The following is a 24,132-nucleotide window of genomic DNA, read 5'->3' on the forward strand; positions in this document are numbered from 1 at the left end:
CAATTCAAATTAAGATAAATACAAGCAAGAGGGAAATTAATTTGTAGAGTAGGATCCTTAGGGCAATACCTTGGAATAGGCTGCAGAATACAAGGGAATTACATTTCTTGGACAAAAAGAAGGGCTACTCCACCTCAGAGCAGAAGAGGAAGACACAAGTTTGGGAACATGTGAAGGAATGCTCTGAGGTGTGTTTATGGGATGGGAGATTTGGTGAGGTGCAAGTTGAGGGAATCCAAGTCAGGTGGAAGTGAGGTAGTCTACTGAGAATGAAGGAGTGGTTAGAAGGCATGAAGAGGGTATTGAGGCTTAGGAGAGTATTTTGCAAAGTAAGGCTATTATGCTATGGATGCTACTTGGGGGTGATTTTCATGGCCATGTAGACAAGAGTTGTTTTCAAAAATTTTAAGTTATGAGTTTATTTCAATGCATTTTTTCATTTTAATAGTTTTGTATTTAGTACATATTGGGAAAAAATAACATCTACAACTTAATATTTTATGAATATTATTTACGAAAGTGATATTTAAAAAAAAAAAACTGAGTTACTTTAGGACCGGGGTTGTAGTTCAGTGACAGAGCACTTGCCTTGCATGCATGAGGTTCTGGGTTTGATCCTCAGCACCACATAAAAATAAACCAAATAAAGGCATGCTGTCCATGTACAACTACAAAAACTATTTTTAAAAACTGAGTTAATGTAAAGAAATATATTCAGTAAATATTAACTCAGTTGCTACTTAGCTGTAGCAAAAATCATGAAGATGGTACCCAAGCACCTAAACTTTGGAAAAATTTGATTTAAATAAGATATCTAACAGGATGACTGGGGAAGAGGAGCACTTTGGGTGTAAGGTCTGGTGAATGGTATTTGAACCCCAGCTGTCTTATAGCTCAGACTCTCCTAGTTCATGGAGAAACCTCTATGCTTCATAAGGATGTTGATGGCGGTAACTGCTGAAAAAAAAAACTGGATTTGACAAAATCAAGAAAAAGTATGGCTTTTGGCCAGAATTAAGAAGAGAAAAATAAACTGAAGAGTGAGAGGCATATAAAGGGTCCTGACGTACTATAGTTTGACTTAGATTGTTTGACTTTATGATGGTGAGAAAATAATGAGCATCCATATTTTGAATTTTGATCTTTTCCCAAGCTAGCAATATATGTACGATGCTCTCTCATAGTCAGCCACTATGGTAGACTGGGTTGTGAAGCTATGATGTTGGTAGGTGTAGTTCATGTATTTTCAACCTAAGACAGTGTTCATCTTATAATGGTATCATGGCTTAAACCTCATGGTTGATACTTTCCTTTTTCCTCCCCTCTCCTCCCCTCCCCTCCCCTCCCCTTTCCTTTCCTCTTTTTGAGATGAAGTCTTACTATTGCTGTTTGAACTCTTGGGCTCAGGTGGTCCTCCTGCCTCAGCCTCCTGAGTAGCATGTGCCACTCTAGGTCATTTTTTAATTCAGCATCTTCGACTTCTCTTATTGGACTTACTGCAATATGCGGAAGTAGGGGGACAAGACACAAATAATCATGATCATGTCAGCACAGTCATAAAGGTATGAGCTCCGCGATAGAAACAGGTGGGAGCTGGAGAAGACATTTCTGAGATGACATTTCACTAGGTGGGCAGTGTCTGTCAGAAGCCTGAGGGAAGTGATCTGATCCAAGCTCAGACACAGAAAGGCAAACTGAGGAAAATGGGTGTCAGGTAATTCAAAATGGCTCTCCTAGCTCTGGGGAAACCTCAGCATTCTGTCTCGACTCTGAAATGTTCTTTCAGTCATCAGAGTCTGGCATTTTTACACACTTAAAAAATAGCCCTTTTGCACTATGATACACTTCCTGGGAGGTTTAAGGCAGGAAGCTTTTATGATTGCTTCTGTGTGTTTGGCACCTGACCGAGACTTCAGGAATGGGTCTCAGGATAGAGAACAGGGCTTTTCATCAGGTTGGCCAAGTATCCAGATCCCGAGTTTGCCTGTGGAGGACTGGAGGAAAATGTCCCAGGTAACCAGAGGCCACTGATTATTTGGGGACAGGGAAGAGCAGGTTCCCAGAGGGGCTGGCTCAATCAGGATCGTTGGCACAGTCATTCTTTAAACATTTGGAATGTACACTACTGCCAGAGGCAGTGTTGGGTGTTTGAAATGTGACTGAACAATGTAGATGTGGTCCCAATCCTCCTGGAACTGTCGTGAAAGAGGCTTGTGTGAATTAGTAAGCCATGGCTGTTCATTGTGGCTCTTCCAAAGCCATTGGAAATGCCAGAATGAAAAGAGGTAAGAATTTAGAGACAGTACTGGCTTTTGTTCACTGAGAAAACCTCTTCTGTATTCACTATGTTGCTTCTTTAGGCATTTCACTGAGCCAGCCAGTTAGACTGTGGTGTGCTCTTACATTTGAAAAAAAAAAAAAAAAAAAGCTTCCAAATTGCTACTTTCCTAGAAACATCCCAGTTTGCCACTAATCCTAGGCATGCCTGTGGGAATGCTAGAATGCCTTGGTGGCAATATCCACTAGCTTTTTCTTAAATGTTAGCAAATATATACTAATTTGTTTAATCCTTTTAAATACTCTGGATAATGGGCTGAAGGAATAACTACATAGGCATGGAAAACATTGTAATTAAGGGAAAGAGTAAAGAACTTCAAAGTTCATCTTCTTTGGGTTCTTGGTGTGTGAAGATTGTATCTAGTAAATGTTGATGTGTCCTGGTGGCAGGGTGTGGGTAGGGCAGTCAGTAGCTATCTTTTAAGGTAGTGCATGAATTTCCTTAATATTGTATGGAAACATTTGCTAAATATGGCTTCATAATTCTCATCTTGAAAGTGCTTCTATGAAGGTGAAAAGAGTAGTAGCATCAATGAGAATATTCATGTACAGCTTTGCACACTTACTGTAGGACATGAGACAGTGCTGCAGAACACCTTCCTGGGTGTGGGTCACCAAGTCTAGTCTCCAGCCCTAGTTTCTTGTCACCAACAACATGACCTTGTACAAGACTCGGCCTCATCTCAGCCTCAGTTTATTTAACTTTGAAATGGGAAGAAACCATAGTTCATAAAGTTTTTGTATTAAAAAGTCAGATCTATGTGCAAATGCTGTAGAAACAAGGTGTTACCTAAAAACAAGAGGCTTTAGAACATGTGTGCTCTCCATACCTGTACTTGGTGTATATTCTTGGCCACTAGAGGGAGCTTTAGGACTCAGGGGAAAGAGAAGTCAAAGATTTCTATTCTTGAAAGCTTGAGGCCTCAATGAAAGAAGGTGATGGTCATCATTATACAAAATACATGTATGAAGATGTGAATTTGGTGTCAACATACCTTATATACAAACAGAGATATGACAAATTGTGGTATAAAGGTGTATTAAGAATTGTAATGCAAAGAAAAAGAGCGCTCATGTATAATGGCATAATTTGGCATGAACATACTTTATATACAGAGTTACAAAAAACTGTGCTGTGAATGGATAATTATGAATGTAATGGATTCCACTATTGTCATGTATGCAAAAAATAAATAAAAAAGAATTACTTCTTTTAAAAAATTGCATTTTATAAATACCCACTTAGAATTTTTAAAATTTATATAAACATATTAAAAAAAGAAAATATGATCACAGTTCCTTGTGGCAGATTTTTCCACTAATTAACCCACAGGATTCCTCTTTATAATTTTCTCTATGGTAAATTTAGTTCATAGGAGATCTTAATGTTTATGTTAAATCAATTTTAACGTGGGGGGAGGGAGTGCAGGGGGAGGAGAAAACTCAACTATCCATAAGGGCTTCCTAGGAAGAAACTACTTTTCTTGTAGCAAAAATAATTCATTATAAAATCTGACCCATGGAAATGTTGTTTGAAGATTTTTGTACCCAGGCAGGATGGAGAAGAACATTATCTAATGTTGGCTTTGGGTTTTCTAATGGTGCCTTCTGAAGTTCTTAACTGGTGTGCTTTTCTCATGCTAGGGTTAGAGTGAAAGGAATTGTGACTTAATACCTGGGACGCCAGAATGGTCCCAAGGAGGTGGTGTAACAGGGTGAAATGTTCTGAATTTGTATGTCAGGCAATCAGAATGTTATGGATTCATTGTGTATTTTGAGAACAGTATTGGTAGCACTTGGGTTTTGGTTTCTCTCTCTGATTCAGAGAACAACATCCTGTTTCACATACAAACCCATGGTCTTGTTGGGCTTTCTTCGTTAAGTGTGGAACATTCGGTTTCTAGACTCAGGACCTACATGAAAGGCAAAGTTCTGTAGGCTCACAAATTCTTAACATTTATCCAATTTTCGACCCAAGTTTATTAGGAAAAATTGGAGCCTTGATGTTTCTCTTCCATATAGCTCTTAGGGTTGTGTTTCAGTCCTGTAGTCAAACAAGTGTCTGCAGAAAACAATGAACATGGGGGGATAGTAGAGAATAGGATAAACAGCAGAATACATCAGTCACTAGAACAGCAATATGTAAATCAATGGAAGGGTAACTGATGTGATACAGCAATCTGTATACGGGGTAAAATTGGGAGTTCATAACCCACTTGAATCAAACTGTGAAATATGATATATTAAGAACTATGTAATGTTTTGAACGACTAACAATAAAAAAATAAATAAAATAAATAAAAAAAAACAATGAACATCATTTTTTTTTAACACGCATTTGCAGGAAGCCATGTAAAAACTAAATTGCTAATATACATTAGCAAACTGGCCAGTGAAATTGTCAAAGCATTAATCTACCAAGGTTTCCTGATTTTAAGATATACTCCCACAAACCTTGCCCTCACTTTATTTAACTTTTTGGAATATAGGGATATATCTGCATTGCATTTAAAGAAGCATTGGCCACTCCTCCTGAAAAGCTGTTGTGAAATCCATATCATTTCCTGCAATCAATGGTCTTTTTGAATTGAGAAAGTTTTCTAGGAAATATTTTGTTTGGTATATTCCTCAAACCTGGATGCCCCTAAAGTTCCCCTTCGCGGCTAAATTCAGGCTTGAGCTTCCACTGCAGCTTTTGGTATCTCCAACATCCCCACAGCAGGAAGGGATTTCTCTCTGTTGACAGAAAGGCAGGAGTTTTCAGGTTACCAATGCTGAAGCCCTCCTAGGCTTGTTCATTGCAGTTTATGAGAAACAGCTGCTTTTCCTTGCCCAGACTTGGGTCTAAGGCTCTCTTCTCCATTTCCCCAAAGTCTAGTAACTAACTGAGACTAATCAGCTGATTTGGGTCAAAACAGCAGAAGGCTCTGCCAGCCCATGTTAAACATGGCTGTACCAAGTTAGCAACAGGACAAACAGGACACTGATTAAGACAAACACCTTAATCAGTGATTCCATGAATGATTACAATCTGAGTAATTTTCTCTTCTTTCCCCCCCCCCCCCAGAAACTGCTGCTGCTGCTTAAAGGCTTTCAGGTGGTGAAGGTTTGAAGGTGGGCAACAGAGTCACTATTGCTTAGTTTTGAACTTCTCAAATTTGAATATGCACAGGGATCACTGGGGATCTAGTTAAAATGCAGATTCTGATTCAGTAGGTCTGGGAGTGAGGTTGGAGATGGAGGAGCTGAGATTCTGCATTGCTGAGGCTCTCTCTCCCAGATGATGCCCGTTGCAGCTGGTCTTTAGACTACACTGAGTGGCAGGCCCTACGTAATGTATCTCTATTTCCCATTTCAGGCTGATGCATAATGTTAGTTGGATGAAGAATTCCTTTTCTAATCTGATCCTCTAACACTCTCAGAAATGAAGAATGAATAAGTAATGATTTCAAAGCCCATAGAAAATCACGAGGTCACAGATTGTGTCTTTTGAATTAATAATTAATTGGTGAGCCGTGTCTTTGAATTCTAAGTTATTGCAAATGAATTCTAATGTATTGCAAATCAAAATATTGAGACTAGATCTCTAGAGCACAGACATACAGAGAACAGAATTAAACAGATCTGGTTTTTCTCATGAAATTGCCAAGCAACTGTTTATTCGCGGTTATTTATTATTGGCAAGCATTATGCTCTGTATTACATTTAAGCAGGAACATTATGGGGACTGCATGAGAGTCTGTGTGCCAATTTTTCTTCTTCTTTTTCTCTTCCCACCCTGCCTTTTTTTTTTTCCCCCAGTACTGGTTATTGAACCTAAGGCCTCATGCATACAAGGCAAGCTCTCTACCACCGAACTTCACACCCCATCCCCCATATTTTGTCTCCAAATTGATTTAATCTTTCTTCTCACCTCCAGGAACCCAATCCAATTGCCTTTGCAAAAGAGTGAAACTTCTTTAAGTGTGGAGAAATTTCAGGTTTTTATCAAATATTTTTAGGACAGCTGCCTTTTGGAATTTCTGTACTGTTTTTAGACCATTGATTTGGCTCATTTTCTGTAGCTTTGGATCCGTCATTATGTCCACAGTTTGTTTTCTTGGTTAAACTTCAAGTTCGTTGTAGTTGAAGGTTACATGTTCTCCTTTATAGGACTGAAAAATTGAAAGTGAACTTTAAACTCAATGAGTCACATTTCCTCTTTAGTATTTGTGTTTCTGTAAGTTGCCTTTGCTTGACATACATTTGGTGATTTGGATTTTGTACTTATATATTTTCTCATAGAACAGCTTCGAGTGTTAGGATGTTCCTAATACTGAGTTGGAGTTGTCTCTCTGGTGTTGTGTCCACTAGCCCAGTTTTATTCATGGGAAGCAATTCCCTTGTCTCAAATAGACTATAGACAGTACACACTGTTGGGTAAATGACTTATTCAAGCTCAGGACATGGGGTTCTCTGTGTTGTGGCATTGCCTCCTGCAGCAGAGTAAGCCTTTAACTCCTGACTTGAAGAATAAACTTGATGCCAGGTTCAAAGCTGCATTGCCAGAAATTCTATGAGCCAAGATGAAGTAGGGCAGTCACTGCTCATAAAGACTACCCTGCTTGATTGCAGGGGTTTACGATTTCCTGCATTTCTTTCTTACTTAATCCTTAAGCAAAATGCAGGATAAGGATTCATGATTACTCATGAATTTTTCACACAACCAGATTATTCAATAGCAATTTTAATAATAGCTCCAATTTCTAAAATATTTCTTTTCTTTCTTTAGTTCTTAACAAATGAAAAAATTTAAAACTGGCCAAGTTGGTCTTTATTCCTCCTTTTTCTATCCCCCATTTAAATCTCTCTACCCTTCCTGTGCTAAGCCATGGGTGATCTTACCCTTCAGGCTACCCTGTGCAGTATATCTCTATGCCTCGGGCCATACATTGCCTCTTCCCTCATTCAAGTTTGGATAATAGAGTTCTCTCAGCAGCTGGTTTTATCCAATGTGACCATGGCTGCTAATAGGTTCTGGTCTCCTTAGTAAATCTTTCATAATGTATGGATAGCCCTTGTTTTATCTGCCTGCCTCTGCACCATTATTTTAAAATTCTGTTAAATACCGTGTTTCCAGGTGGCCCTTAGGTAATGGTTTTATAGTGGGGGGTGGGAGAGGATAGGCATCATGATAAGATCATGGATAAGAAAACTGCTTTGGTCTATGGGTCCCTTAACACAACTTCACATCACACATCTCCCTCATTATATAGTACTAGTTATTACTAGTTCTCTGTCAATAACAGTAATAATCACTCTGATTACATGTGATTATTGTATCTATGTATTATGTTCCAGGTACCATGCCTAGGGCTTAACAGATTTCTAATTCAACATAACAATCCTGTGATGTAGGAAGAATTCTTCTTATTTTACAGATGAGCAAACTGAAGTTCAGAGAGGTTGGATAATTGGTTTAGCATCACATAACTACTTCGTTGGAGAGACAGGGTTCAAAGTGAGGTATGTGGGTATAACTGAAGCCTACATAGCCTTCTTTTCTCCCATCAACCAGCAGAGTAGACATCTAGGATCAGGAAGACTCTCCAGATGGGCATTGCTGTGTCCACCTTGCACACAGCCTCCCAATTTCCTCTAAGTATAAAACCCGACCACCTGGCTGCTCTCTTTCCTCTCAGCTCTCCAATTCCCCACTTTTCTATGCCGAGAAAAGCTGCTTCTGGCTTCTGCATGCACAAGAATAACAAGTATCTGTTATTTAATTATAAGGATTTATTATGGAATGGGAGGGAGGCATACTAACAAATCCCATCTGGGGCTAATTAAAAAGAACTGTGTCCCTGAGTATATGTGGTTTTTCTTTTTTTCAAGAGGGGAACAGATCCAGCAACATTTTGGCCCATGAACATGGCACGGTTTAATAGGAGCCAGGTGACTGAGACATCTCTGTGCTATTTCTGAGAAAGCAAGCTGGTCCATCACCTTTAATGTAGGAGAAATGAAGTCTCCTTCTAGAATAGCCCTAGTACGTGGATTTGTACCTGTGCCTAGATTGGTTACACTTTTTTTAAAAAATGGACATTCCCAATGAAAATATCCTTTTGGAACAGAGGGAATAAAAAGACACCCAAATTACTGCTTTGGGAATAAATGCATCAGTTTGCAATAAATTTACAGGGTTTCCCAGAGTGGCCACCCACAGAGGAAGCAACATCTTGTCCCGCTGTCACAACGGGAGAGCACAGTGCTTGAGCACAAGGCAAACAGAATGTTCCTTATGCCTAGAGGGAAGGCACAGAGTTAGACTGGACTCACTAGCGAGAGATCTCCTCAGGCCTAGGAATATGTGAGCTGAATAAGGTTGCAGGTCCCTAGGTGTATTTGTTCTTGTTCTGTGACACTTTAGCAATTTTGAAACAGACACATTATCAGAAAAATATGAATCTCTAGAGAGATTTGTTGCATATTTTCAGATCACAAGTAGAATAAATTAGTATGTTTTAAGACTAATAAAGAAACATCTCTATTCTTGGAAATAAATTTAGTTTTTCTCTATTATCCATGAAAGATAATATTTATTAATTTATTGACTCATACATTCATTTATTCATCAAAGGTTAACCATGTGAGCTGGGTGCAGACACATGTAATCCCAGCAATTTGGGAGGCCGAGGCAGGAGGATTATAAGTTGGAGGCCAACTTGGGCAACATGAGGCCCTGTCTCAAAATAAAAAAATAAAAAAGTCTGGGGAAGTGGCTCAGTGATAGTGTCTCTGGGTTCAATACTCAGTACCAAAAAGAAAAAAAAAGTGTGACACAGGCCCCCCATGTATCAGGATTTGTACTACATGTTTGGGACTCAAATACTGTGGTTTAGATATGAGGTGTCTACCAAAAGCTCACATGTAAGACAATACAAGAAAGTCTAGAGGTGAACATAGTAAGTTAGAAGAGGCGTAATCGAATCTGTGTATTAATCCAGTAATGAAGATTAACTGGGTGGTAAATGTAAGTGGGTGGGGAGTGGATGCAGGAGGTGGATCCATGGGGTGGGGGGTGTTTGGGTTTTTTTATTTTGCCCTAGTGAGCAGAGCATGCACACCCCACCACCCCTTTCCTGTTAGCCAGGTTCTGAGCTGCTTTCCTCCTCCATGCCCTTCCACCATGACACTCTATGGTGGAAGAGCGACGGAGCTGGCCATCTAAGAACTGAGACCTCTGAAACTGCAAGCCAAAATAAACATTTCCTCCTCTTGGTTGTTTTTGTCAGGTCTTTTGGTCATGGCAGCACAAAGCTGACTGAAACAACAGAGAAGAACAAGAGACAGACTGAATCCACCCTCAGATATAGCTCAAAGACCAAGGAGAGATTCTTAGAATTAAGTAATTGTGGCATAATGCACTTCTAGGAGCCACAAGAAGCAACACCTAACCAGCCTGCAGGCATCCGGGAAAGCCTCCTGGGGGAGGTGTCCTCTGAGCTGGGCTCTGCAGCAGAGCCAGGAGGTAGCCTCCAGAAATTTGTATTTACATAATATCCCTCTGCTTGGTAATAAGAGAAGAGAGTAAACAACTAAGTGGATCTTATGTGTGGGGATGGAGACATTGGGGTGGTAAGTAAAGAATGAGAACCTAAATATTTAAACTGGAATATTCAAGAGAGAGTACAGGCCAGTGCAGGCTCTGGCTTCAGTTGACAGAGGTTGGATCTCTGCCACTTCTTAGGTGTATGAACCTGAGTAAGTTGCTTAGCATTTGTCAGATCCAGAAACTCACAGGGTCTTTAGGCTTCAATGAAAGGATATGTGCAAAGATCTTTGCTCAGGCCCTGGCTTATTTAAGTGTTAATAAATGCCAACTCTTATCACAATGCTGTTATTATTATCATATCATTTATGATTAACCTTCTAAGCTCCCCGAGTTTTCTCTCCCTGAAGAAGATAAATAGAGAAATAAGGACAAAATAAAACTAAGTGTGTGTGTGTGTGTGTGTGTGTGTGTGTGTGTGTGTGTAATGGTGATTATCATCTTAATTAGAGTAGGCAGACTAAAAAATATCTTCCCAAGAACAAGAACATAGTGCCCTTATCTGCTTCCTACTTCCTATCAAAATCCTGCTTTCACCTTGCTGATCTTTTTGCTCAGAAAGACAAAAGCATTAGTGACGTGCAGTTATAAAAATATAATTAAGACAACTTCCAGGCATGCTGGTACCAGATAATGTAAAATCCTCTCACTGTGAAACTCCTTTTAAAAAGTACTAATAGAGTCCCCAGGAGCAGAGAAAAGGAGGAGAAGGAAAAGGAGAAAGAGAAGAAGGAGATGGAGGAGGCTTTGAAAACCAAATGAGAAAGAAAGTGAGCTGAGCTTATGCTCTGGCTAGGAGTAGGGGTGGGAGGAGAGGCTGTGGACCACCCTGAGGGGAAGAGTTGAAACTGAGATCCCTTCCTAAGCTGAAACTGTCAGCAGGTTAGGCCTCCACTAAAAGGTGACTAGAAAGAAAATCTACCATCCATGAAAATGAAATGAAAAGGAAGTTAGTTATATCTTACATAATTTTGGAACTTGATTTTAAATCATGTGCATGGCCCTGGAACCACTAGCTACTACAACTCCCTAGCTGAGAAATTAATATTAAAAATTTACTTTGGGCCAGTGATAGCCCAAAGTAAATTTTTAATATTAATTAAAAACTTTGGAGCACCTTACAGAAGTAACCACTCTGACCAATAGAGTTTAAAATAAAAATGCATTCTTAGGGATAATGAAGGCCATTTACTATAAGCAATTTGCCACCAGCATGTACTTAATATTATGACTTCAAATATATTTAAAACAGGAATCAATTGGACTATAAAGAGAAATTTAAAAATCTGTACATAGTGGGTTTTAAAAAATTCTCTTTGCAAATATAGATTAAAACATAAAAAGTTAATAAGCAGTCTTGTTAAGAAGTCAGTTCCTAAGCCAACATGGTGGAGATTTGGGCCTACTTTTTCTTCTTTTAGGCGCAGGGTCTCTGTTTTAGTGCCTAAGTCTTTGATCCACTTTGAGTTGATTTTTGTGCAGGGTGAGAGTTAAGGATTTAATTTCATTTTGCTACAGATGGATTTCCAGTTTTCCCAGCACCATTTTTTGAAGAGGCTATCTTTTCTTCAATGTATGTTTTTGGTGTCTTTGTCTAATATGAAATAACTGTATTTATGTGGGTTTGTCTCTGTGTCTTCTATTCTGTACCATTGATCTACATGTCCATTTATGTATGATGTGTCAAAATGCATTCTACTGTCATGTATAACTAATTAGAACAAATTTAAAAAGGTAATAAGGATATGAAAGTTTGAATTAATCAGTTAAATAGCTTAATCTAGTTTACACATATGGAATAAAAAAAAAAAACTAATTGCTTGTCATAATACAAAGGAAATCTCATCAGATACCAAACACTCAGTAACATATAGAATATATTCCCTGACTACACTCCAATAAATGTGAACTTGAAAAAAAAATGCTTGAAATTACTCTCTACACTTAAAGATTAAAAAAGAAAGATACTTCTAAACATTATTTGGTCAGTACAACTGTCAGGATAAGTTATGCTACAATAACATATAGGCCTGAAATATCTTGGCCATCTTAAAGCAATGAAGGTTTATTTCCCACTCATAGTATAATTCCAGTCTAAGTCATTTGGAACTCCATGCCATGTTTTCTTCCTGTTGGGCCCCACACTGGTGGATAAGGCCTTCTGGCATATTACCAGTTGCAGTGGTGAAGAGATGGCATGTGGATCTTATGTTTTCTGTCCTAAATATCATATCCTACTCATGTTCTATTGGCTCAAACACATCCATTCCCATGGCTGACTTTAAGATGATAGGGACATGACTAAAAAAAAAACACTAATTAGTGCAGGACCAGAACTAATGATTATCATAAAGAAAAAATAATTGTGAAAATGAGGAAATATTTTCATTTAAAATAATGAAAATTTAACATGTCACAGCTTGTATGTAAAATAATTATGCTGTTAAATGATTATATTAGGAAAAAAGAGAAAGAAAAGTAAGAAGCTAACCATCTCATTCAAGAAAATATCCCCCCCAATAGTGGGAAAAAAGAATAAAGAGACGCATTAATAAAACTGTAATAGAAAATAAAACACAATATAGAGAATAAAAATAAGAAATAAAACTGCTATTTTGTTGGGTTTCTCAGAGTGAGACTCTGAGATGAAAATGAGTAAGTACTCAACAAGAAAATGTTCCCTGGAGAAGCATGGAAGGGGATAGTCAAAGGTGGTCAGGGCAAAAGAAGCCCAGCAAGGATGCCCTTCCAGACCAGGTCCCACAGATAACAGTTTGATCCTTATTCTACAGTGGATTTCTGAAGTAAGAGGTACACATGAGACACATTCCACCCAGGGGCTTCCCTATTCCCACAGATGTCAGTTATCTGCATAGGTGGACAAAGTGGCTCCAGTAGCCTGAGATCAGTCCTCCGAAGCTGAGTTTTATGTGTTGTTCATTGGAAGCAAAACTACCCTGAATTTGCAAAAAAGAGTAAAAGGGCCCCAGAGAAGCTGAACGCAGCACAAACAATGCCCACTGGAATTCTTTGAAGAAATGAATAAGATAGACAAAATGTGTAGCCAAACTTTCTGAAAGAAGGGTCAGTAATCACAAATTATATTACATATGAAAAAGGGGTCATAGCTATGGTGCCATACAGATGATATGGCAATATGTTTGAAAAAGCAGAAATGTCACAGGAAAATGTGACTTATCAAAACTATTTCAAGAAGTAATAGAGGATAGAAATGTTGCTCAGTGGTAGAGCGCTTGCCTAGCACTGTGAGGCACTGGGTTCGATCCACAGCACCACATAAAAATAAATATGTAAAATAAAGGTATTGTGTTCATCTACAACTAAAGGATTAAAATAAAGGAAGTAATAGAAACAAGAATAGAACTCTAATCAATTACAAAAAAGGAAACAACCATTAAAAACTTACCCTCACCCCTCCCTCCAACCTGGGCCCAGATGAATTTGGCTGAACATTCCAGGAACAGCTAATACCATGCTGGTGCCAACTTTACTGAAGGATAGAAAAATAAAGGAATATTCTCTAACTCAGAAAGAAAGATTACAAACAAAACTTACTTATTACAAATGCATAAGTAAACCAAAGATTAGAAAATTAATAAATGTATTAAATTTTGATTTAACGTAAGAAAGTAAAGATGGTTGGACATTAAAACTATTAAAGAAAAGCCATGGAATTTTCTCAACAGCAAGTGATCAAACTCAGTAACTACTTATGATTAAAGCTTTTTTGAGCAAGCTCTGAGCAAAATAGGAATAGAAAGATATTATATCTATTGAAAACCTACTACAAACATTTTAAAGGATATGATGTTAAAACTTTTTTCTTTAAAATCAAGAACAAAACAAAGATTCCTTCTGTCAATGGGAAAAAGAAAACATAAGATAATTTAAGAAGACAAACCTATCATTTTTCATTCACAGGCAATATAATTATGTCCATAGAAAACCCAAGATGATTTATTAGGACTAATAAAGTTCAGCAAGATTTCTGGAAAAATTATTAATGAACAATATTCAACAATTGGAAAAATAAAATAAAATTTAAACACAATCACATAAGCATAAAAATCAATGCATTTAGGAATACGTATGAAATAATGTTCTAGACCTTTATAAAAATAATTTCTAAATGAATTACAAAAGAAAGGCTAAAGAAATGGAGAAATATACCATGTTCAATGATGTTGTGACTTGTTATTAAGAAGATATCGATTCCTCCAGTTACCTACAAAAAATTCTCAATAGTTTTCATGGAACTTAACCAGATGAACCTAAAATTGCTATGAAAAGGTATAGATTAATTAAAAAAAAAGAGAGAAGTTGGGTGTTGGAATTGTCCTACTAAATATGAAGTTACTATAAAACTCTCATAATTAAGATTGTGGGTGTTAGAACCAGAATAGACAGAACAGAGCCCAGAAGATAATCCACATGATAACCAAACATGCCAGATGATAGGTGTGACACAACCACTCTGGAAAGGATGGTGGTCTTGGGAACAAGCAATACTAGAAAAATTGGTTATCCATTGGAAAAACATACATTAGACTGTGACCTCACATACCAAACCAAAGTAATTTCCAACTAAATTATAAACCTTAGTTTGAAAATTGAATATGTAAAGCTGGCAGGAAAAACATACTACCAGAGATTTTTATTATTTGGAGGAGTTAAAAAAAAAAGTTCTTAAACCAAAGAAAGCATAGACAAAAAGATTGATAAATATAATTCCATTAAAAAATAAAATCTCTGGATAATAATGGCAATTACTGTTTGTGAGAACTACATATGTTTATACATGAAAGACGGCTAAGCTTTTGTGTGCTGCAACACATAGTAAATCTACTAGGCTTCTGCTATTATTTCATATATAGAGTGCTTTTCCCCTCAATAACTACAACAAAACTAATTTTATGGTGTGTTTTTTTCTCTTTCAGAAAGAAAAAGAACGTCTTCTAGGTATGCATTAAATAATGCAATTAAAGGAAAAGGTTGTTATCTGAAAAACACAACATGAAAATGAGAATTTCATTCTTAGAACAAGTTGGCAGTAATCTTAATACAAGCATCTCTTCTATGGGAACCAGTCTTCATTTGTGTGAACTTTGTAGCTTGTGGTCTTTTCTTGGTAATATTAACATGAAACAAATTCCTCTTGGTGACTTGCTTTGTGTGTCCAAGAATGCAGCTACTGGTGTCTCATAGGAATTTAAGTGCTGGCAAACCCCAGGGGGTCTGACGCTGCCACATTGCTGGGGGTTGAACTGGTTAGTATGAAAACCAGGAGCCTGTTCCATACTCCCTTTTGAAACCTGGGTCATCATTTTACTTTTTTATCTGGGCCCTTCTGTGTTTACATGTTGCAGACTGTGGACCTCTAACATGAGACGGCTCTGAAATATGATGTGATTAGAAAAGAAACATTTGTAGAAACTCTAGAGGTCTTAGATATTCATCATTTAACAGATAAAGATCAGATGATTCTAGGTTTATGTAGATCACAGAGGTGAAGGGTGCTCATTTTTTTTTCCAAAAACATACCTCAAAATGATATTATTTCTGGCCCTTGGGCTGAGTCCCTACAGTTTTACAAGGCAATCTCTCTAAACCCAAACTCTTCCACATTATAAATAAACTATTACCGTGCACCCCTTAAGCGGCAGGGAGAGCTGTTTTTGCTTCAACCCATAGCACAGTTCAGAAGGTCAGGCGTGACCACACTATCTCCTGTTATTTCAGGGCTCAACATGTTTGCCTTGGCTCCATTTCCCTGGCATTTGGTTTCCGTTATTTTTCCATGGGTTTGGCTTGCAGGAATCAAAGAAACATATTTTCAAAAATAAGTAAAGTCTATAAAGATGAAGAAGTATTCCAAGCTGGTGGATGCCTGGACACAGTTGGAGGGAATGCACACCTCCCTGCTTACCTTAAGTAGCACAGTTCGGACCCTGACATGGTCAATGTGAATGGTAATCAAGTCCACCCCACTCAGCAAGGCTGGCTAGAGCCTTCTGCCTTCTCCCCAGCTAGACTCCGCTGGGCTACCTACTAAGGTGACCTACTAAGGCCCACACCTGAGAGAGCTGAGGGTCTCTTTTGATAAGATGTTTTCGGTATCAACCTCACTTATAGCTGACTGTTCTCAATTGGAAGATACTGTGATTGTCCTACTGCTGTGGCTTAGTTTGCTTGCTGCTGTGAGTTTTCTGCAGAATTCATGTCTGGGAAATAAGAATTCACTGCATAAAACATGATTAGGGTAACTACTTTGGGGTTTAACCTTCAGCAGAGACCTTAGGCCAGACATCGTAAGTGGGAAGTGGTAGAAGAGGTAGTAGGTTGGAGTGTGAAGGGATGTAGTGAGAACCGTGGTTCCTAAGCTCCTTTGCACGTGGGATTACCTGCAGAGTTTGAGAAACTCCCCATTTCTGTGTTCCTCTATGAGTGATTGTGATTTGGTTTGGGAAAGCTTTGAAAGTTTTAAGAGATTCCCAGGAGATTTGAGGATAGTGGTGTAATGGTCAAGAGCCCAAACTGAAGGTGTACAGACCTGGTTTGAATCACAACTCCAACACTTACTAGCTATGTGACATGGATCAAGTCATTAAACCTTTCCTGGCCTTAACTTTTTCATATTTAATATGGGGATAATCTGTTCTTCCTTAGGTGGTTATTATGTCAAGGGAATGTAAAAATTCCATAATTTTAATACTAAAAATGTTGCATCAACAATCAGGGAATCAGGTAGCTAAACAAACTCTGGCCATATGATAGAAAGACCATGTAATCTAGAATTGCTACATGTGTGGATTTTGGAGTCACATGAGCCTGGACTTGAATCTTGGCTCCACTGATTGACCATGGGCATGTGTGTCTTCAATTCTGAGCCTTTGTCCCCCCTGATAAAATGAATGGATTGATATGAAGATTAAATGACATACACTTAGCATTTTGGTTGAACAATATGAAATTACTTTTTTTTGATAGATTAAAAATGGTAGATTATCAACCATTTCATGACTCATACTAAGTCTTTAAAATGTTAGTAGTAGTAACTATTATTATTCATCAGTATGACCTCAAGGGAATTACTTTATTTCAGAGGATCTCAGTTTCTCCATTCATATAATAGATTCTGCCTTCAAGTGTGGCACTGTGTCACATGCCTGTAGGCCCACTACAAGGGAGGCTGAGGCTAGAGAATCACTTGAGCCAGTGAAGGAGTTCCAGGCCAGCCTGGGCAACATAGCAAGACCCCATCTCAAAAAAGTATTCTGCATTCTTTATCTAATGGCTTGCTGTAAGGTTTACATGAGATGATGTTTATGTAGTCATTTTGAAAATGACAAAATATGAGGAAATCATGATAATCAGAAAATATTACTAGAGCTAGGCACCTCATGTATTTAAGGATGAATATTCATTCTGGAAAAGTTAGAGGGGTATGCCTACACAGTAAGAAACTTGGGAAGGGAGTTGCGGTTCAGAGAATTTTGGGATTCAGACAGGAAATCACTTTTTAAGCCTACTCTTGAGTTCAGCACCACTCGGCATCACAGAAAACTTGTGGCTCCTGCCAAATACAAATTTGGGTCATGATTGAGAGATGGTTTGCCCTGTCTGCTAGGAAAATAACAACTAATGCTTCTATAATGCTGCCACACACTGGCCTCTGCTGAAGTTCCTGTAGGTGAGGAAACTGAGGCACAAGGAAGTTAAATAATGTGTCTATACATAACAATAAAAGGCACTCAAGAAATAAGTCCTAGCCGGGTGCGGTGGCACACGCCTGTAATCCCAGCAGTTTGGGAGGCTGAGACAGAAGTATTTTGATTTCAAAGCCAACCTAAGCAACAGCAAGGCACTAAGCAACTCAGTGAGACCCTGTCTCTAAATAAAATACAAAATAGGGCTGGGGTGTGGCTCAGTGGTCGAGTGCCCCTGAGTTCAATTCCCAGGACCCCTCCCCCCGGCAAAAAAAAAAAAAAGAAAACAAGAAATAAGACCTGTGAAAAGGACTTATGTTAAATGAGTAAGTTCAAAAATTGCAGCAAAGTAAAATCAATAACAAAATAGTTGACTGAGAGCTCTTCTGTGCTTTTCTACCCTTCACTTTTAATACAGACTTTTCTACTAGTGTATACACACACATTCCTCATAGAAAATGTCTCAAGGCTGGGGACAGATTGCCCCATATTTTTGGTTCTTAACCTCATTTTCATTCCTGGCACCTTGGGTGGCCTTGGATGAGCAAAATAACTTCCCCATGTCTCTAGTTTCTCCACCTATAACATGGGTCTAATAATTCCTCCCTTGAAAGCATGTTGTGGGGGATAATTATCATAATTTTTTTTTTCGCCTCTGATGCAGACTAGAAACCCAAAAGGCCACCCAGGCTTCTGCTCTGTGGTCAAAGCTTGGCTTCTCGTGGACAGAGACAAGAATATTGCTTCTTGGTGGGCTTCCAAACACGCGTGCTGCCCGCTCTTTGCACTGGGCAGTGTCAGGTCTCTTTTTCCACACGCAGCATTACTTAGAGTGAGTTACCATAAATACCCTGTGGCCAAGGAAGTCACTGATGCCATTTATTATAAAGTTACCGGGAAACATTTTCAACTCAAAAGGATCAGTAAGGCAGTGACAGGGTCACTCGATGTACTGATGATTGAATCGGGAGAACACATTCCATAAAGGAAAAACTTACAGAGGATTGACTCTTTTTAAAGACTAGAAACAGTGGCCCCTGTGCATGTTAGAGGCTCGCTCTCCAGGTATGGTTCATAGGCCAGAGGCATTGGTTATCACCTGGGAGCCTGTCAGAATGCAGATTCTCAGGCTTCACCCCCAAACTACAGAATCAGACTCTGCAGACTAACAGCCTTCATAGGAGTTCAGTTTTCCCATTAAAGCCTGAGGAGCAACCCTCTGATTGGAACCTTAACAGGTGAATGGCACAGGAACCCACTCGGGGTCTGTCAGACTTCAAATCCCCGGTTCTGTCCTCCTTGCTGCTTTGCTTCCTAGGGGGTTTGAGTCATCATTGAGATACAATCTGACCTTCCTGCAGGAGTCTGATCATGCTACTGCAATGGGTACCTACTCCTCAGCTCAGGAAACTTCTGAACAAGAATGTAGTGCTTTTGTTTTATTAGAGTGCTTGTAAAAAAGCACTTTAAAAAAGCTAAAGATATTTTCTTATATTCTAGGAAAAAGAAAGGGAGAGAGTGGAGGAAGAAAAGAGAAGGAAAAATAAGGGGGAAAGAAAAGAAAAAGCAAGCATTTGAGCAAATCAAATATTTATTTTTGTACTCCAGTTACCTATCCTGGTTTTGGAGTAAATGAAATTTTTGTTAATCCTTAAGGGCTATTTATTTCCATTGTTGTTTTTTTTTTGAAATGGAAATCTTTCTGACGTCATAAAACAATATCAGCCAAAGAGGATGCCAAGTTGGGCATAGTGACGCATAAATGTAATCCAAGCAACTTGAGAGGCTGAAGCAGGGAAATCACAAATTCAAGGTCAGCCTGGACAAGTTGATCAGACTCTGTCTCAAAAGAAAATTAAAAGGGCTAGGGATGTACCTCAGTGGTAGATTGATTGCCTAGCATGTGTGAAGCCCTGAGCTTCATCACCGGTATTGAAAAAGCAAAAGCAAAACAAAGACAAACAAAAAAACAAGAGTCTGAATCTCATCAAGGATCTGCATCTAATACAGGAAATGTCACCTGGGTCCTCTGAAACACTTGCTCTGGGGCCACTTTACTTTGGAATACAAGTGCCATAATTGCCATGTCTGCTACACTGTGCAAAGCCCCGGTCACCGAAGAAGCTACGTGTAAGCAATCCAGTTGACAGTCCCAGCTGAGGTTCCAGCTGACAGTCAGCTGTTGGCATATGAATGAACCATTTGGACATCCAGCTGACACAGCACTGCAACTGCATAGGAGACTCCAAATAAGAACCATGGGCAGATCTCAGACCACAGAACCAACAGTGTTAGTAATAAGTGCCTCGAAGCACTAGGTTTGGGGATTTGTTATGTACTGCTAATGGAATGAATGTTTGTGTCCCCCCAAAGTAGGGGGAAATAACACTTTCTTGGTGGATAGATATTAACTTAATGTTTTTTGGGTTATTGATTTGTTTGTGGGATAGAAACTACATCTGAGCTGCTATGCTTTCTTCAACATTGTGTCTAAATTCTGAGTGAGCTTACAACTAGCCAAGTCCCTGGGACCTTCATCTGGAGCCATCTGGGCCTTGCCTGGTTTTCCATGTACCTTGACTGTTGCAGAGACATCCTCTCTTCCTATCTGCCTTGCCCTTAGGTTCAGAGCTATTTGCCACCTCTTACATACTTCTCTGGGTCATAGGGCAAGGCTAGAAGGGACCCACCTGTCTGCACATATCTTGCACCCTGTTGCTATTCTCTTTGGGGGGTATTCCTTGTAGTCTCTGGGTTCAGGTGTTTCCTTGAGATCCTATATAGGAAAGAAGGCGTGGGACTCTTCCTTCTGGAACCCTCTGTACCCCTCGTGCCATTCACTCCTTCTTGTCTTTCATCTCCTCACTTCACTCTCACCTGGGGGTTGAGATGTCTGTCTTGCAACACAGTTAATCTTTGTGGTTAAACTCTATATATTCCCTTAATGGTTTGGGCCTTTGGAAATCAGAGTTAGGGAAGTACTCAGAAATGATTTCTACTTTTCTGCACAGTCTCATCCCTTTTCAAAGACAACAAACATGGATATCTCGATTGCTTGGATGGTGGGGGCTGGAGATGATGAAGCATAAAATAAGACAGGGAAACTATCAATATTTTAAAAAATCTTACCCCTCAACATAATCCAAATTGTTTGATACCTTGTCTTTAAGTTCATTTATGGCATTTGTGTTTTCAAATAGTGGTGGAGTGGGTAGGAGTGGAGGTTATCTGGGTACCAACCAGCCTCCAGCCTGCACTTGTTGGAACTGTAGTTTGATGGATTGAAAAATGAGTAGGTTAGACTATGACACTGAATTTAACTGGAAATATCTTTTTGCACATTTGAGGAGAGAGTGTGTGTGCATATGGAGTGACAGTATAAAGTGTATTTCTCAAGTGAGATATGGGCAAAAAGTTTGAAAGTCACTGGAACAGAAGACTCAATAATCTTTATAGACCTTCATGGCATTTTATAGGTCTAAGTGTTTGGTCAACAATTGTAAAAATGAAAGAACTTGAGTTTTTGTGTTTTTGTTTTGCAATGGACTTTTAGAAATGGAAATACCTTCTTCCTGTGCTGATGGCAATGATGATGGAACTGGCTTGTCCCACTGAGCCAGAGAAACCACTTGACCCTTATTTATTTTCTTCAATCCCTAATTAGTGTATTTTTATTTTCTCCTCCTTCTTCTCTCTTGGCTTTCCTCCTCTTCCCTTTCTTGTTTTCTTTCCCTTCCCACTTTTCTTTTGATCTCTTTCCTCTATATTCTCCCCCTCTATTCTTTTTCCTCCCACCACCTTGTCTTTGGGGAGCGGAGTCAGCCAGCGTAATTTCCCTCATTTCATTAGCATCCTAGTTATCTAAACTATCATTAGCCTTTCAACTACATGCTTGAGACCTAGTTCTACTTGAAAGGTGGGCCATTGATCATCATGGGAGCTTGTTAGAAGAGAGAAGCACAAGCCCTGCACCAGACCTCCTGAAACACAATTTGCATGTTAACAAGATCCTGCACGATTCTTATGGACAGTCAAGTGTGAGAAGCACCACTAAAACACTGATCATCTTAAAAACAATCCTTTGAAAATCTGTCATTAAATCTTTAAGCCCCTGTATCTACAGATACTTCCCTTCAGCATGGTTATAGAAGCCTTTCCACTCCTTTAGAAAATAGATGCAGTGAGGGGTGGAGAAGTGGGGTTTGGATAACTAGATGGGGAGGTGGTGGCTTTCCCTAAGACGTTGAGTCACGGAGGCAAATGTCTGGCTGTCTTGATAAATATCAGGTCTCTTCTTGTTTATCAAATAATAGTAGGCGATGTGGTGTGTGGTTTCAGAACCAGTTGCATGTTGCCAGACGCCAGCCTGAGGACATGTCAGTTTCAGTTGGCTCAGACAGGGGCATCTTTCTGCTTGTTTTCCTTCCCTGGGAAACACAGAATGAGCTGGAGGTCATCAACTGGGAATATATCTGTTACAAAGAAGGGTGACCCAGTCTAATATTTCCTAAGACAGGAGATAGGTTAATATCCATTTTCCAGAAAAATGATTAACAGTGTCAATTTCACTTTTAAAACTGTCACAGTATGGATAATAACTTGTGTCCGCCCTGAGTTTGATCAATGCCATGGGAGATGCTGGTCTTTTTTAGAGATGGAACAAAAATGAATCCACAAGCTGGAGCAATAAATATCACTTGCCTTTATACGATGCCACTGTCCAGAACTGGGAAAAAGATTCCTGCACAATCCATGGCCCTGATACTAGATATCTGGGAACATTTTGATCAACAGGAATTTTAATATATTTATTTTAATTGTAATGTAATACATCTCATGAATATGTACAATTAAAATAAATATATATAAATATATATTTTATTATATATATATATATATATATATATATATATATATATATATATATATATATATATATATATATAAAAAATGTGTGATCAGAACCTGGTCATGGGCATATCTGTCAATGAAGACATTCATTAGTTCTTTGTATTGGAAACATTCAAGTCCTCTCTTCTAACTATTTTGAAATATTAAATTAATTGTCAACTCCAGTTATTCTATTATGCTAGTGAAGATTAGAAACTACTACTCCTTTACAATTGCTCCTCTATAACATTTAACCCACCCTCTCATCATTTCTCCCTCCTCCACACCCTTCTCAGCTTCTGATAACCACTATGCTATTCTCTACTTCTCTGAGATCAATATTTTAGCTTTCACATATAAGTCGGGATATGATGTATTTGTCTTTCTGTTTCTGACTTGTTTCACTTAACATAAAGCCAATATGGTTACAAATGACAGAATTTCATTATTTTTTAATGGCTAAGTAATGTTCCATTATATATATTTTCTTTACCCATTATATATATCTCTATATATTTATATATATTTCTTTGTCCATATATAATGTAATATATATACACACACACATATACTTTGTCCTCTTATCTAATGATTGACATGTAGTTTATACCATACTTTGGCTATTGTGAATTGTGCTACAATAAACACGTAAGATCAGATGTCTCTTTAACATACTGTTTTCACTTCCCTGGAATATATATATCCAGAGGATATTGCCAGAGGAAAACCAGTAGTAGGACTAATAGGTCATATGGTAGTTCTACTTGTAGTTTTTTGAGGAGCCCATATTGTTTTCCATAATGACTAAACCAATTTACATTCTCACCAACAATGTTTTAAGAGTTCCCCTTTCTCTACAAATATTTGCAAACTAGTCATCCAATAAGGATTAATTTCCAGAATATGTAAGAAACCTGGCATGTTTTGAGTAATTCCAAGATTGGTGCTGGTTCTAAGATCAGGCCCTACAATCTTGGTCTGATCTCTGACTTCTCAGTCTTGGTTGTCTTTCTGGTCATGCTGCCTCCAGCCACAATCAGACTGAATTTTCAACACCCTTGATAGTGCTCCAATCAGGTGAAATGACTTGTGTTCTAAGCTGGAAGTAGAAAGCCAATTACAGTACTAGCACGGAGCTGAGCGCAGTGGTGCCTGCCTGTAATCCCAGTGGCTGGGGGGGCTAAGGCAGGAGGATCACGAGTTCACAACCAGCCTCAGCAAAAGTGAGGTGCTAAGCAACTCAGTGAGACCCTATCTCTAAATAAAATACAAAATAGGTCTCGGGATGTGGGTTATTGGTCAAGTGCCCCTGAGTTTAATCTCTGCCATCCCCTCCCCCCCCCCAAATACGAGTGCTAACAAGGAGGCAAATCTTTTTAGACCAATGAATTGCACTAATATTCTGAAATTGAAATTAAGTTCAACACAAGACGGTTCAAAGTGGAAAAGTGATGACCCCTTGAGGTACAACCTTACCAGAGCCCCCAGCATGTTCATTCTCTATCCTTCCTACTATGTTTGAAGGCTATGAAGCAGATCACATGATCCCAAGCCATAGGCTCTGTGGCTCCTTATACTTGGCCCTTG

The 24,132-nt window shown here is 38.7% G+C and overlaps 1 long non-coding RNA gene across 2 annotated transcripts; it reads left to right on the forward strand.

Annotated features, from left to right (window-relative positions):
- Window positions 1-550: 550 nt before the first annotated feature.
- Window positions 551-22,480, forward strand: LOC120889609 (uncharacterized). 2 transcript variants are annotated; one of them, XR_013437672.1, is made up of 3 exons: window positions 551-2,285; window positions 14,887-14,908; window positions 19,156-22,480. It is a non-coding gene; the product is annotated as an uncharacterized LOC120889609 (long non-coding RNA). The 2 variants fall into 2 exon arrangements; XR_013437671.1 differs by lacking the exon at window positions 19,156-22,480 and having other exon boundaries at window positions 14,887-15,032.
- Window positions 22,481-24,132: the final 1,652 nt, after the last annotated feature.

Source organism: Ictidomys tridecemlineatus, chromosome 4, assembly GCF_052094955.1.
Source record: "Ictidomys tridecemlineatus isolate mIctTri1 chromosome 4, mIctTri1.hap1, whole genome shotgun sequence".
NCBI classification, from domain to species: Eukaryota; Metazoa; Chordata; class Mammalia; order Rodentia; family Sciuridae; genus Ictidomys; species Ictidomys tridecemlineatus.